At 40.3% G+C, this 13033-nt stretch overlaps 1 protein-coding gene across 25 annotated transcripts in view; it reads right to left on the bottom strand.

The window, feature by feature from the left end:
* Positions 1–13033, bottom strand: part of sulf1 (sulfatase 1) — a 403560-nt gene that overhangs the window by 120809 nt on the left and 269718 nt on the right. The window lies entirely within an intron of this gene.

The following is a 13033-nucleotide window of genomic DNA, read 5'->3' on the forward strand; positions in this document are numbered from 1 at the left end:
CCATAGTGTTAGGTGCATTAGTCAGAGGGGAATGGGTCTCGGTGGGTTACTCTTCGGGGGGGGGGGGGGGGGTTGGTGTGGACTTGTTGGGCTGAATGGCCTGTTTCCACACTGTAGGGAATCTAATCTAATCTAAAATCAAGAGAACAGTAAAACAGAAACCTACAAAGAACAAAACAGGGGATTACGGTATGAAATTGTTGAACTCAATGACAAGCCTAGAAGGCTATAAAGAGTCCAATCAGAAGATAAAATGCTGTTCCTTGTGCTTAAGTTCAGCCCCATGAGAATACTGTAAGAGGTTGAGGAATTAATGTGAGGGCAAGGTGAAGAATTTATTCAGCTCATCCAAATGTACTGTGTTTGCAAACACAATTCCTCATTCCAGAACAGTCAGATGTATCCTCTGTTCCTTGGCATTACAACAGCCTCTTGATCACAATGCCAAAATACAAACCATAACTAAACAAAGCCTTGCTGGAGGAGGGTTGCTGACTTTCGAGTGCAGGAGGTTGGAGGTGACCTTGTGGGCCCATCTTTGCACGTGGTGCAGCACTCTGGGCTAGACAACAGCAAGAGTATTTGCAGTGTTGGGAAGATAAATGCTGTCATCCTCAGTGGGGACAGCACCTTTGTTTCCATACAGCCACTGACACTCCACTAGGTCTTTCAAGATTTCAAACAGTATGCTGAAAGTCAGATTGCGAAAACTGCTCTCCTGCATGCCCTCTGAAAACTGGCAACAGCAGCCATGATGGCATGCGGCAGCAAGCTGATGCTGCATGAGATTCCGCTGAGCTTGCATATAGCCATCAGGCAGCCTCTGTTTGTGCGGCCCTGGAGGCTGAAGTATTGGCCATGTGGCTCAGTCCATAAGCACAGGAATGGAGTTTCTTATTATTCATTCATGGGATCTGGGCATCGCTGGTTAGGCCAGTATTTATTGTCCAGCCTAAGTGCCCAGACAGAACTTTGAACATGGAGCAAGTTTGGTGCTAGATGTCCTCATTCCTCCTCTCAGTGACCATAGGCTTTTTGGCAGGAGGCCCATTTCCCACCAGTGAATAAATAAGGAGAAAAGGCAGCCAATGATCCAAGAATCTCTGTGTGCAGAGATACACTCATATTGTTCTGTATGCCAAGTGAGCAAAGATCTCAGCTGAATCCTTGGTAGCATAACCCATTATGATCCATCTTGTGGTGATCTCTTTGGGCTCTTTGCTCTCTTAGCTCTGACCACTGGTTAGTTGTACTCAATATCTCCCTCCCCTCTAAAGCAACTGAGCTGGGAGGTGCAAATGTGGGAATAGGTAACTGCATTTCTTCCTCATCACTAAATTCTTGATGTATCACCGCTTGCTATTCCCTCACTGCCTGGCCAAGTTACAGTTCTTGGAGAACAGCAGGTTTGTGTTGAGGGTCTTGTTTCAACCTTGTGCCACTTCTAAATCAGAATGGAGCATACAAACACAATTAAGCATTGATAGTTTCAACATGTGCGATCATTGAACTTCTAGGATCACAGATCACACCCAGATCCTTGGGGTTACATTAGCTGTAATATTTACCTGCTGCCATTGCTTTTTCAGGGTTTGGCTGGAGGACTTTAAGGTCCTCTGTGCACAGAGGGTCTCTCTCCTCTTGTCCATTTCCTACACCAGCTAATGTGCATCGGAAAGCCTTGAAGAACACTCTCTGTCGTGCTGTACCATTTCTCAGTGTCCTTCTCACTCAGATATACTTGCCCAGGGGCTGATGGCACATATCCAACCAATATACACTTGCCCTTTAAGTACAGCAGGCTGCCTGGTTAGAGTAGTTTTAAATGGTGTTAGCCTCTTACGAATTTCTACCCCGTTTCCAGGTGTGCAGCCACTCTATATTATGCACAGTGCGGGTGCACATTAAGATTGTAGTGATGAGCAGGAAACTCAAAGTTTGTTTGTTGACTGAATCGGAAGGAACTACTGTGGGTTAATTCCACATTGTAATCCCTGGGCTCACTTTCAAACCTTATCAAATTTCACAGTAAATCTTTTTCACCAAGTGGAGAGATAAATATTAGCCAGGATGCCAGGGAGAACACTCATGCATATTTTTGTTCCAGCAACTGATACCAGTGATCTTTTCTGTCTCAAATTCATCCTATAAAGCAGCGACAAATATTATGCATAGTTTAATGTAAAACTCACTTTTGGTAACATTTTTTTACACAATGCAAGTTTGTGTTTTATAGTTAGTTGTTCTCTTGTTGGGAAAGATCCTGTCCCAAGATGTCTACAATTTCCCCAGAAATAGCAAACGTAGAAAATTGTCGGTCAGATATGCGATCCTACTGACAGAAAGTAACCCCTTTGAATTTAGATTCATTGTAAAACATGAGCTTGTAACCTTGGCCAATTCGTTGTGTGTGGCATTTCTTTATGAATAACAAACAGTCACTCTGGGAATCTTTACTTTAACATAATAAGAAAGAATGATGTGAAAAGTAAACCAAGTCTTTTCAGAGTTACCCATGGTTCTGTGTAAATCTGAAAGACATTCAGGCTTCAGGAGCAAATTCAGCCTGTTTTACCATCTGCATAGGCAGACAGTCCAAACTAATCGCAAAGGCAATTTATTCATTTTTTTCCCAGGCTACTCAAACCTTTTGCAGGCTATTATTTGTGACTATAGGCCCGTTTACACTGAGAAGGGTCTACCAGCATGAAAGCTCTATTAAGACTCTACAGAAAATGCTTCCATCTGTAAATGTCTTTTGAATTGCTAATTCTGGTATAAACACATATAAAAAGCACATTTGCTTCGAGTAGTCAGAAAGTAGCTTTGAAGCATAGCAAATAATTACTTGCAGTAAAACTGTTTTGCACGTCCCACAAATCCGAACTTTAAGTACAATGGCTCAGGGTAGTGCTCCTTTACCTCCTATATTGATGCCTAATATGCCTGCAGTGATTATAAGGCACAGAATGATCCAAAGATAGGATAGTTGACTAATTCAAAGCAGGCAAATTGAAATAAAGTATACAAATATGGCAAAAAGAACACCACATGCAATTCCAGTTATAAACTACGTTGCTAGCAAACAACAAAATGAGGAACCAAAAAACAAGATTTCCAGTTTTCAAGAGTAATCATTGTTTATTTAGTCCCTTTGGACTAGGGTATATTTTTCATGGTTTACGCTTAGAGTTCTGCTCTCTGTTTGATGATGAGCTCCATGGCATAAAGCTAGAAATTTGATATCAAATAAATGTTCATGAAAAACATAACTAAGAAAAAACTAACCAAAATCCATCAGATTTATATTGAGTATATCTTCTTTCTTGAGATCTACACAATCTACATGCAGGTCTACAAAAACATTCACAGTTTTGTTCTAGACTTGATGACTTCTTTAATGTGGCGGGAGATAGTGAGGACTGCAGTTGCTGGAATTCAGAGTCAATAAAATGTGAGCGGGAAAAAGCACAGAAGGTCAAGCAGCATCAGAGGAGCAGGAAGGTCGATGTTTCAGGCAGAACCTTTCATCAGTAATCACTTTGCTACCTGGTTTGGTTTAGACTTCAAAATCATCAACGGTGTTGTAGTAGTCTTGGTGACGCACTTGTCAGTAGCTTGTGCCAAATCATTTCCAATGCCTTGTGGTCTGTTTCCACAGTGATCCATTAATCAAATCATTGTCCATGGAATCTTGTGATATCAAATACCAGAGCAAGTATCTCGTGTTCCATGTTTGAGTAATTGGATTGCACTTGCAATAGTCAAGGATTGCGGTAGACGTTTGAAGCCCAACGCAGGTAGTTTACCATCTTTCATAATGCACACTTCAAGCTCTTTTCAAGATGTGCAGCCTTGAAGGCCTCCTTAATTGGGCTACATGAATGTAGAATGCGTATCTCTTCTGACATTGCCTTTTTAATTGATTCGAATGCATTCAAGGTCCTCCTGCCATACATGTAGGTCATCCTTCTGTAACAGCTTGCTGAATTAGCAAAGTTGGGTATGAATGTCATAGAGAGGTTGAAGAATCCATCTCTGCAAGGCTTATGTATTTTGTGGGATAGTTACAGAATGGATCTTGAAACTCATATAAATAAAGCTGACAAGACTAATCTGACTACATTCACATGGCATTTCTTTCTGACAAGCTGCTTCCATTGCAATAAATTTCAGTCACACCCTCTTTGATTTTTTCCATCACCACAACCATATTTGCATTACATATACATCCAGGAACATTTTCTTTAATTCCATCCATTTGCTGCTGGAACAGATCCTGACTGTTGGATGAACCAAAAGGTTATCACTGGAAGCAGTTACGGCATCCCTGAATTAGTTTTCTCTTCAGATCCTCTACCAGTTGAGCCAACCAATAGCCATGTTTGGTGTACAAACTGGAGAAAATCTTTGCTCCTGTGAAGTTGGAATTCAGTTCCCCTGGTGTGGAATCTCATGTCAGCAATGCTTTAGAACAAGATTTAGATGTCTTGGGTCTAAGCATTCTGGAATTGTTCCATCTTTCAGCACGTCTGATAGAAATGCAACCAGTCAGAATGCTGATACACATAATGGAAGTTGCAGGTTTGAAAGATGCTTATGGGGAGCCATTCACAAATTGTTGTATTGAATTCGATAAGTGGTATGTATAAGTGGGCTTCATTGCTCTGAGTTGGTTCTAGCTTCTTGAGTGTAAACAAAGTAGCTTTCATTTTTGCGAGTGACAAGTATTCCCTTACCACAGGAGAAATTTCATCTCTAAGAGGGTAGTGAATCTATGGAATTCTTTACTGCAGAGGACTGTGGAAGCTGGGTCTTAAAGTATATTCAAAGCTGAAATAGATAGATTTAGGGATTCAAGGATTTTAAGGATTATCAGACTAGCCATGTTCTCAATGAATGGCAGAGCTGACTCAATGAGCTGAATGGGTTTATTTCTGCTCCTACGTCTCAAGATCTGTGGTCTCATACTCTTCACTCTGTTAGACAGACTTTGGGGAATCAGAAAACATGTTGCTCATCACAAAATATCCAAACTGCTCTTAAAGCTGAAATATTTACATGGCTGGGCCAGTTATATCTCTGTGCAATGATGGTTCCCCAGGGTATTGACAGAGGGAAATGTAATCACAGCAAAGAGGAAATGATTAAAATAGTTCTGATTCAATTTGGTAATTGCCTGGCATTTGTGTAGCTTAATATTACTTGTCACTATTGTCAAGACTGAATGTTGTCAAAGTCTTGCCCGTTTACTGGCACTGAATGATCTGAAGATGGCAAATAATACGCAACATTGTGCAATCAACAGTGAACGGGCCCAATTCTCACCATGTGATGGTGAGAAGGTTATCGATGAAGCAGGAGAAGATGGTTGACCTAGGACAGTACCCTAAGAAACTCCTGTAACAATATCCTGGGGTTGAAATGACTGACTTCCAACAATTACAACCATTTCCTTTGTGCTAGATAAGACTCCAACTAGTGGAAAGTTTTCCCCTGATTCCCATTCACATCCACTTTACTGGGGCTCAGTCACATGTTGCCTGATGCCAGCCAGCTTAGCTAGGGACATAACTAGTTCTGGAACATAAATCTTCAGTACTGCTGGGATGTTACCTGAACACACAGCCTGAGCTGTACTCAGTGCCTGCAGTCATTTCTTCCATTGGCTAGACCAGTATTTGTTACACATCCCTTGCCCTTGGGAAAGTAGTGGTGAATTGCCTTCTTGAACCACTGCAGTCCATGTCAGTATGTATATCAACAATGTTGTTAGGGAGAAAGTTCCAGGATTTTGATCCAGTGACAGTGAGGAAACACTGGCATAGATCCAAGACAAGATAGTACAGATCTGGGAAAGGAACTTGCAGTGATGATGTTCTGAGCATTTGCTGTCCTTGTCTTTCCAAAAGGTAGAGGTTATGGGTTTGGAATACCTATCAGCAAAACTTTCATTGTTTGTTATTGTGCATCCTGTAGATGGGAAAGGAAGAAAATAACTGAGAAAAAAAAAGTTATTTCCTGAGTCAGATGGACTTTTATTGTAATGTTACTTAACAATGGTGGGGAAGGCCAATTGTCTGCACATAAGAACAGAGTGAGTGAAAATGAGGAGTTAAAGGGATAGATTTTGATGAAAGTATTAGAAGGTAGGTTCAAATGGTGCAAAGGGAAAATACTAAAATCATTTAATAATGGGCTTAACCTCAGCAGTATTTTATTCCGACAGCTTTTTTGGTCCATCTGTTTTTAAGCAAAACCAAACTATCAGAGACCGGGTGTAGAATAGGAGGAATAATTAACACCCATGTAAAAAGCAGCCTCGGTGGGGTAACTAACCTCTCAACAATTTTCCATTTATGTCTGCCACCTTGACCTATACTGAAAATAAATTTATTTTGGTATTAATGGTTCAGAAATAAGCTGAACAGCAACAGACTTTTCCTTGATGCAATTTTCTCATCAGGAGTAAACTCAGTAAACCCTGCACTGCTCCTGATGAGAAAATTGCATCAAGGAAAAGTTTGTTGCTGTTCAGCTTATTTCTGAACCATTAATACCAAAATAAATTTATTTTCAGTATAGGTCAAGGTGGCAAACATAAATGGAAAATTGTTGAGAGGTTAGTTACCCCACCGAGGCTGCTTTTTACATGGGTGTTAATTATTCCTCCTATTCTACACCCGGTCTCTGATAGTTTGGTTTTGCTTAAAAACAGATGGACCCAAAAAGCTGTCGGAATAAAATGACTATAATACAAAGGATCAGCAATATATCCACCTCCTGTACCAAGTATACTTGAATAACCACACGGCTGCAGCCATTCCTTCTGACTTAGTACCCAGTGGTATTTTCACCTTTGCTAAAGAATCTAACCTTTCTGTTGAATGTGTTAGTGAGGAATAAACTATGTATGTAAGCAGATCAGATGTTTTCCGCATGCACAACTGAATTGTTGGGGCTGCTGTTGGAAAATCTGCTGATGCAGACACAAAAAGCACAAGCACAGATCTACAGACTAAGAAAACAGTCTGTATACTCTGTTGGAGCACAAAGGGAGGAGAAGATGTTACAGTAGCTATTTGCCCAAAATTGGACTTTCAGACATATATATGGATGTCAGGTACCGCGAGAAAAATGACTTATAAAGTCCGGTAAAACATTGTTTATAAATTGTGCAAGTTCTCAGCAACTACGCAAGAGTTGAAAGAATTTGTATGCCTGAGTTAAACAAAAAGAGGAAATTCTGGCAACTCCCAAAAGGTTAAACTGGAGAGTGTTCATTTGCCTTCGGTCATTACAGATGCTGACTGACATACAATGGATTCTCAGCCGTTTCTTGTTTATGTTTCAACAAATTTATGTGTAAAAGGAACATTCAGGCTTCAAATGCCATTTCCAAGAAGTGGCAATTCTTGTGACCACATTATATCACTTGTATTAAAATATTTACAATGTGGTTTGGCATCTCCACCTTAGTTTATGTTAAAATAGAACAAAAAATAAAATATTATTGCCAGATGTTACTGGTAATGAAGTACGTAATTGTGAGCAATTATATTGTCTCATTCTCCTTTACTATGTAACCTGACAAATTGACTTTCAAGATAATGTGCAAGAGACTGGCTTTTGGATCTCCACTCATAAAATTATGACAAGACGTTTTTAAAATAAATTTGCTACAATACCGAACAACATCGTGAGAACAGTAATGGTGATAACTTAAGTTTCAAGATTCATTAAAAAGTATTATTCTACTCATTGTTTTGGAGCCTTTGACCTATACATAAACTATGGCTCGATCGACAAAGAAAGCAAAAGTTCCACGTTCTACAAAGTGATGCACTGCTTCTGAAAGGAAATGTGATTTTACTGTGTTCAGTTATGTGAGGTATTCAGCTGGAGAGCTACCGCTTAGATTTTAGGATTCCTGCTGTTTCATCAAGAATGGGGAGTCACATATGCTGTGTGCATATGATAGATTGCAGAACCCATTCATCATCCTTCTTAAAACTCATTTAAGGGACATGGATGTCACTGCTGGGCCAGCATTTATGACATATCCTTAATTGCCCGGATGGCAATTTGGATCATTCATTCGATAGGAGTCACATGTACAAGTAAGGATGGCAGTTACCTTCCTTAAAGGGAATTAGTGAACCAGATGGGGGTTTTAATGACAATGGTTTTGTGGCTATCATTAGATTCTCAGTTCCAGATTTTTATTGAATTCAAATCCCACCATCTGCCCCATTAGGATTCAAACCCAGGTCTCTGGTTTACGAGTGTAGTGACAATACCAATAGGCCATTACCTCCCCCAAGGGATGGAAACTACTAATGCCTTGAATTCAAGCAGCTTCTTCAGTGGGTTTGGTCATTTCTGTTCGAGTCATTGAGGTTGAAAGCATGGAAGCAGGCCCGTTGGCCCAAGTTATTTTGGCAAATGCTTCTGTCCTACAGCTCACAGAACCAAACTCTGCACAGGCCAACTCCTGACTGTAAGGTGCACCATCTATCAAGATGTTCATGTGCACATACCTTCGACTCGAAGAATACTTACTTGCATGTGCAATGAGATCACAGTCATTCACTATATCAGGGGAATATATCAGTCTCTGAGGTTAGCACATGCTGTTCCTTCACTATGTAAGGTGAAGATTAGAACCTTCAGGATGGAGATTCAGCAAGAACAAAGATCAGCAATGTTGCTCATGAAAACATTCACGGTATATTAAACAAAAGACAATGTTTTGACATCACACCCCACGGAATATCAATAATAAGACAGTAAATGGATTGACAGAGGCCTGGGCGCAAAAGTACACCACAGAAAAGTCGATGAGATAAAGAGCCAATCTGTATGGTAATGCATAATATATCTTTACCCACACTGCTGTCTTCTTGTTTAATACCTGAAATTATTTAAAACGCTTGGATATAATTGTTAGCCTGTAATCACTCTGTTCAAGTTTTAAAATGTTATTTTCAATGTATTTACTAGTATTCTTGTTGTCAATGATATTGCAGTTATCCAAAAAGGGCCCAGAACTTAGTTTGACAACTTCCACTGCATTCTGGGAAAAATAATCACTGGAACTAGGAAAAGTATTCCAAGCAGAGTAAGCATGACTTCGTGAAAGGGGAATAATGGAAAATGAAGGGAATTGATTTACTACTGCAGTTTAAGGAAGTTTCAACAAGAGTGGGTAGAGCCAGCAGCTGTGGACTTCCAGAAGGTGTCTAACAAGGAACCTCACAAAAGGTTAAACCACAAGGTAAGAGCTCATGGTGTTGGAGGTAGTACATTGGCATGGATAGAGAATTAGGTTAAGGGCAGGAAACAAAGCGTGGGGATAAGGTGTTCTTTCTCAGTTGGCGACTCGTGACCAAAGGAGTACCACAGGGAATGTAATGGTTTACGATAAATACAAATGACTTGGAGGAAGGAAGTGAATGTACTGTAGCCAAATTTGCAGACAACACAAAAATAAGTAGAAAGGCAAGGATACAAACAACGTAGAGAGAGAAAAGTTAAAGAAGTGGGCAAAAAGTTGGCAAATGGAGTATCACTTGGGAAAATGGGAACTTGGTCGTTTTAAAAGGGACAACAGAAAAACATCATATTATTTAAATGGAATGGGCAAAAACTGCAGAAAACTACAACACAAAGGCACAAAGTTTGCACATAAAACACAGGACGTTAGCCAGATGTAGCAGGTAATCAAAAAGATGGATCATTGGCCCTTATTTCAGGGGGGTTATAGCACAAGAGTAGAGAAGTCTTACTGCAACTGTACAAGGTGCTGGTGAGGCCACATCTGGAGCACTGTCAGCTCTTTTAGTCTCCTTATTTAAGGAAGGATAGCACTTCATTGGAGGCAGATCAGAGAAGGTTCACTACTATGATCCCTGGTGCACAGGGATTGTCTTATGAGCAAAGGCTAAACAGTTTTGGACTTTACTCATTAGACTTAGAAGAATGAGAGGTGATCTCATTAAAACATATGGAATTCTTACAGGGCTTCACAGGGTAAATGCTGAGATGATGTCTCCCCTCATGGGAGAGTCTAGGAGGAGACGGCATGGCCTCAGAATAAAGGGGTGCCAATTTAAGACTGAGATGAGGAGCAATTTCTTCTCTCAGAGGGTTGAGGGTCTTCGGAAATCCTTTCCACTGAGAGCTGTGGAGGCTGAGCCTTTGTGTATACTTAAGGCTGAGGTAGATTCTTGGTCAGTCGGGGAATCAAGGGAAAATGCAGGAAAGTTGATGTGAGGAAAGCTAGCTCAGCCATGATGTGAATGAATGGCAGAGCAGGCTTGAGGGACCAAACTGCCCACTCTCTGTTCCTATTTCACATGGGATCCTAGTGTTAACATCAACAACCTCAAGGGAATGTTTTCAGGTGACTTAAATTCCTACAATAGATATTGCATCTACTGCAATCTAAACATTTCACAGTTTAACTGTTGGGCTCTGCAGACTGCATGTGATCTACATTGGGAGCAATTTCTGAACTGATAACATTTCCAGCTCCAGTTTGCCCACATCAGTGCTCTTATGAACATAGCCATATTTTTAATACTATTTTTAATTTCTGTCCAAATGATTCAATTTTATACTGGTGGTGTATGGAGTTTGGATGTATTCATTTTTTTCTCAACTGGAGGACTACATTTTACTGAGGAGAATGGCTGAGCTCTGTTCAATTTACCAGACAAATGGCTAGATGACATCTATTTGACTATGTATAATGTTTTCCAATATGCAAGTTTTTACACTTATTGTGTAAAATAAGTGATTTTAAAAAATGCCATACTTGAAAATTGTGCAGCAGGTGTTCCAAGACGTTGCCTGTACCTGAGAGAGTAAACTGGCAAGTGTTTAAAGGTGTTTGTAGCACAACAGGCAGTTTCACAATCTTCCTTAGATTCTAGGGTAGTGCCAGAGGTTGCAGAATTTCAATGTTACACAATAAACACAACAACAACAGGGCAGTCAGTTTAACCATGGTGGTGGGAAAGCTTTCTAAAACAATAATATAGGTCAAAATTACCAGTTACTCACAACGTGGATTTGTGAAGAAGGAAACGTATTTAACTTACTTAATTCAGATTTTGGATGAGGTAACAGACAAGGCTAATGAGGGGCATACCATCGATATAATGCATATGGTGTTCCAAAGGGCATTTGATAAAGTATTATGTAATTGGCTTACCAGCAAAGTGTAAATGCTAGTAAAGACCATGACATTATGGCTATAAGATTAGTTAAGTAAGAGGTAACTGAGAATAAGGAGAAACAATTGCTTTTTCAACTGGAGGCAGGTATATAGTGGTGTTCCCAAGTGAACGTTACCAGGACTAGTGCTTTCTCTCAATGTACAATATTGACTAAGACTCGGATGTACAGGGCAAAGTTTCAAAGGTTGAAGGTGACAAAACATGGAACATGTGACAGATGAAATTCAATGCAGGGAAGTGCAAAGTGGCATACTTCATAGAAAGAACACAAAGAGACAATATAATATTAATGTATACAATTTTAAGGGGGTGCAGGAACAGAAGACCTGGGAGTATATGCACAAAGAGCCAAATCAGATTAGGAATGTTGTAAAAAAGGCAGATAGATTTACCAGAATGTTACCTGGACCGGAGGGTTTGCATTATTAGGAGAGGCTGGATAGACTGGGATTTTATTCACTGGAGCATTGGGCTTATAAAGATTTATAAAATCATGAAGGGCACAGATAAGTTGAATAGCAAAGATCTTTTCCCAACTGTGGGTGAGTTCAAAGCTAAGTTGCATATTTTCAACGTGAGAGAAGAAAGATTTAAAAGGGACCTGAAGGGCAACTTTTTCACACAGAGGGTGTTGTGTGTGTGGAATGAACTGCTACAGGAAGTGGTGGATGCAAGTACAGTTACAACATTTAAAAGTAATTTGAATAAATACCTGAATAGGAAGGTTTTAGAGGAATACAGGCCAAACGCAGGCAAGTGGGACTAGTTTAGTTTGGGAAACTTGGTCTTTTGCCACACTGTATGTCTATGACTGCCTTCTAGGCCATTAGGACTATAAAACAATGGATTGGCTTCAACACAGTATTGCAGATTAGAGTGGTGCTGGAAAAGCACAGCAATTCAGGCAGCATCCGAGGAGCAGGAAAATTGATGTTTCGGGCAAAAGCACTTCATCAGGAATAGAAGCAGAGTGTCTGCAGGGTGGAGATCTGGTTTCCAGCAGCTGAAGCCCTTGTTTTTACCAAGTTGATTTCAACACAGGATTGCATCCAATTCTGGACATGACATTTTCGGAAGGATGTGAAGGCTTCAGAGAGGGTGCTGAGAAGATTTACAAAAATGGTTTCAATGGTGAAGGTCTTCAATTACCTGGATATATTGGAGATGCTGAAAATGTTATCTCCTGAAAGAAGGATGAGGCGAGATTTGTTAGAATTGTTCAAATGACGTGGGGTCTGAACACAGTACATAGAGCATTGACAATGGTGGAAGAGTCAACAACTAGAAAATACAGATTTAAAGTGGTTGGCAAAAGAATTAAAGACAGCATGTGGAAAAAACACTTCTTAATACAACGTGTGGTTATGATCGAGAATCCATTGCCTCAAAAGGTGGTGGACGAATATTTAGTCAGGCTTTTCAAAAGGGAATCAGAGAAGGGTTTGAAGGGAAATAGAAATCTGCAGGTGTATGGCGTAAGGGCACAGGAAAGAGAGGAATTAAATGGTTCCTGATGCGATCCAAGATGGACACAAGTGCCAAATGGTCTCCATTTCAGATGTAAGCATACTACAATTCTAAGGTTTTGTATATTGAACTCCTTAGTCTCATGGCGTGGCATGATGGCACAGTGGTTAGCAGACCGGGGTTCAATTCCCGCCTCGGGCAACTGTCTGTGTGGAGTTTGCACATTCTCTCTCTGTCTGCGTGGGTTTCCTCCGGGTGCTCAGGTTTCCTTCCACAGTCCAAAAACGTGCAGGTCAGGTGAATTTGCCGTGCTAAATTGCCCG

This window comes from Chiloscyllium punctatum, chromosome 5, assembly GCF_047496795.1.
Source record: "Chiloscyllium punctatum isolate Juve2018m chromosome 5, sChiPun1.3, whole genome shotgun sequence".
Classification (NCBI taxonomy): domain Eukaryota; kingdom Metazoa; phylum Chordata; class Chondrichthyes; order Orectolobiformes; family Hemiscylliidae; genus Chiloscyllium; species Chiloscyllium punctatum.